Source organism: Priapulus caudatus, unplaced genomic scaffold, assembly GCF_000485595.1.
Source record: "Priapulus caudatus unplaced genomic scaffold, Priapulus_caudatus-5.0.1 Scaffold5060, whole genome shotgun sequence".
Taxonomy (NCBI): Eukaryota; Metazoa; Priapulida; class Priapulimorpha; order Priapulimorphida; family Priapulidae; genus Priapulus; species Priapulus caudatus.
Window position 1 is genome coordinate 85 of NW_014582121.1, and position 3,648 is coordinate 3,732.

General features: G+C 48.8%; 1 long non-coding RNA gene across 1 annotated transcript; it reads left to right on the plus strand.

Annotated features, from left to right (window-relative positions):
* The first annotated feature begins 1,368 nt into the window (after positions 1–1,368).
* On the plus strand, positions 1,369–3,461 carry LOC106819906. Its single transcript, XR_001395518.1, has 3 exons — positions 1,369–1,415; positions 2,769–2,898; positions 3,316–3,461. It is a non-coding gene; the product is annotated as an uncharacterized LOC106819906 (long non-coding RNA).
* The last annotated feature ends 187 nt before the right edge of the window (positions 3,462–3,648 follow it).

The window sequence follows — 3,648 nt, forward strand, 5'->3', positions numbered from 1 at the left end:
GACGCGGGCAAAAGGCAGGCCCGAGAATAAAAGTAAATTGTAAACCATGTATGCTTCTCCCGTTAAATCTCGCATCGGCTGCATGCGCACAAACTGCGATTCATAAAAAAATATGGCGTAGCAAACCCAGGGTGAAAAATACATCGCGAATTGCGCATGGGGCGATAGCCCCGCGGAAAACTTATTCCCGCCTGAAATAGATTACTCCATGACACGTCAAATACATGCTCCCAGCTGATTAAGCGCACATATCAATAAATCCGAGGGCGTGAACAGTACACGAGAAGCTGTAAGGAATCATCAAAAGTTAGATAATTTAAAACGTTAATAGGCGAGCGCGACGCGTCATGCCAAACAATATTCCTACTTGCGTCCGGCTTCGTTGACCCTCTCGCGCAACGGTAGTGTTGTAATGGCGACGAAAGGGAACTTGTGGTTAAGATTCTGTGATATGAATACTGCGGCTAGTCTAACAAGGGCAAGGCCGCGCCGCAGCGCTACGAAACAGGACAGTACGCGCGGCCCGGACGCCATCGAACAGCCCCTACACACGCGACCACGTTGTGCACTTCCGTCCGATTCCTCGCCTTGGCCTGGTCTGTCCGGACTCACACCCGCACCAGTGCTCTGCGGGGCGCATAGATAGAAAAATAGCGTGTGGTGTCGCCCCGGTGCGCCTGTCAAAACGCCGCCCACGCCCCGCAAACAACCCGGCGCGCAGACTCCAAACGAAACACTTTTAATTGGTCTTCATTTCTTTTTTTTACAATTTGTATCACTGCGTACACTTAGTAGATAAATCGTCGCTCAGGCCCATAACCACTTTATTACCGAACTACCAAGCCAACAACCGACACATCCTCAACATAAGAGAGTATCTCCACAGAAAGCACAGGCGCGCCCGAGCATGCTAGACACCGGACTGCTCGAATTTCGCTAAAAAAGATAAACAAACAGACACGTTACTCATAACAACTACTACTTCACGCAATATCACGCACAACATCTTCACGCTCGCGTCGTCACGCGGGCGAACAAAGATTCTTCTTTAAATTGCTGGCCAAATGCCTGCTCCTCCTCCTCCGGAAATCCCTGCGGCCTATAAGATACTTGTCACGCGCGCTACACGGAAGCAGGACGAGCGGCAAGTATCGTGCTGCGACCGTTGTTTTCTGCGATCTTTCTCTTCCAACTATCTTCCCTGCTTCTTCGTCGTGCAGGTCGTTCACTCACTAGAGGGCGGGAATCTTCCAACGGTCAGCGAGTCGGCACCGAGTCGACGATCGGAGAGCTAGCGGGCAGAACGTGCGACATTGAAGCCCCGCAAAGAGCGATGGCCGGGGTGACAGGTACGACGCGGCGGCAGCCGTCGCCACCACCAAAGGGGAATACCTGCTTGACGTCTAAGATCCAAAGTGGGTTATTTAGGCACGTTTTGAATGTTGAAATCATCTTTGTCGTTCGGTTAAATTAGTTTTACTTTGACATGGCATCTTTCCCTCCCATTTTTCCCCCCGTTCCTTCCCCCTGTCGCCGCATAATCTGTCTGTTTGATCAACGTTGTCTTCGATCCGTCTTCGATGTAAGTATCTTGACTTTGAAGACTATTATTTATGAGATCGGCCACGAGCTGTATGGTGGTTTCGCTGGCGGCCATATTTGTAAAAAAACCATTGAGTGGGGTGTGACTCTGTTGGCGCAGTAACAAATTACATGGTTGTTTCCCACTTAGAGCATGCTGGCAGCTGAGATTGTAAGGCACGGTGTTGAGTAAGATGTATTGATATATTAGTTGAAGTCTACATCGAATAAAATCAATTGGATTAATTCGCTACAATGGTTGCCCGTCGTGTGTTAGTCGTCGTGTGAGGTGACTGGCGGAACTGTTCTGGTGTTTTTGGAGCGGTGGACGGTGGCGCACTCTGGGGGAATTCAAGGAAGCCGCTGCATCAGTCGGTTTTCGCCCGTGGTGCGCGTTTCGTGCGAGCGTGAAAAATTTCCTCTACCCGGCTTGCCTCTTATGCTGCTCGTATAAATTTCGTGTTGTGTATCTATTGCCGCTCTCCCGTCATTCGTAAATTTGTTGCTGATAGCAAGTATGTTGCATCGGCGGCCCCTCTGTCGTGCGGAGGCGACGTCGTCATTTACGATTTAACATAAGGCAGGGTTCTCCCCGGGCCTTTAACCAGGAGAATTTTTTTCCCACGGGAGCTCTTTTTCAAAGGTCTGTCGGAAAAATAGCTCTCGTCAAAAATTTGACAGCTATTTAGGAGGTTTGAAGAGTGAATCACTCATCGCTCCCGTGTATTTTTGACCCTGCCTTAAACGCATGCCGGGTCCGACGTTCCTTAAAAGTTTCGAGCTAATTTGCGACGTACCGTACCTCCACCGACATTCCTTAATTGACTAAAATCAATATTCCCTGATTTACAGGTGCATTTGCTGTTTGGCAATTTCCCGACGCAGTCGTGCTGTGGTTTTACTGCTTGATGTGTGCGTCTCTGAATTGATCGAGTTTACTTGTGTAATGGGGCTGGTTAAAACATGCATAAATCACTGATTGCTATATATAGCCCTCCTGGACCCTCCCCCCGTTCATCCATAAAACGAAATGTCTTCTGAAATTCCTAGGGAGAACCCTGCAAAGGCATCACTTGCCTTCCCCAAAGTTCTGAGGGCAATTAAACCCTAGAATGTCGTTTGTCGGACGCGACGATGCAAGCTCGTTAGGCTCTAACGACGTCCTCGTTATCTTTCCTCCCGCGCAGGAGTTGAAACTCGCACAGAAGCCCATCCTGGCGTCGTTCGGCAACGGGGAGGACGAGGAGGCTGCGGAGAAGGAGGATGAGGAGGAGGAGGAGAAGGGGGAGCATCCGTTCACGAGGAGCATCCTAGAGAGTGAGTGATTCTGCCTTGTTTTTCTTTCGTCTTTTCACTTTCATTTTTATTCTTATTCTCATTGAATCTTACCAGGTTAAGTCTTTAGCGACTGTTATTTTTGTGCTCTTGCTAAGATAACAAAAGCGAAATAATAAGAAAATAAAATAATACAATGCACAATTTGCACATAGACTGTTACATATATCTCGTAATATAGTAGAATGTAATCGTAAGGTTGTAGAATGAAAGAATGGAATTGCCGACGTGGGTTTCGTTACACTAAAATACAATAAATGTATCTATATAAATGCGAATGTTAAAAAAAATTATCAAAAAATATAACCGCGATAGATTCGAGAGGGAAAAGTTACCCTGCACGTCCATACTCACTCTCTCTCTCTCTCTCTCTCTCTCTACCCTGCTGCGCCGCTCCAGCTGGCATAATCCCGGACGCCGCCATGATCTTCGCGTTAAAGAAGAAGCGTGAGCAGGCGCGCACGCAAGGTGGCGCCACCGCGCCCGACTTCGTGCCGCTGGACGGGATGGATAAGAGTGGCAAGGCTGCAGCGACATCACGACTCATCAGGTGGGTCACGGGGTCAATGCAGAGGTTAGAGGTCGTGACCTTTTGGTCGAGGGAGCGCTAGGTTTTTTTCGGCGCGTCGAAAACTCGCGGGCGCGCGGCTATCATAACTAAGGCGACTATTAGGACTGCTGCTAATTGGAAAGGTTACCAGGGTTCGACACTAACGCTAGTCCGTTAGTCCG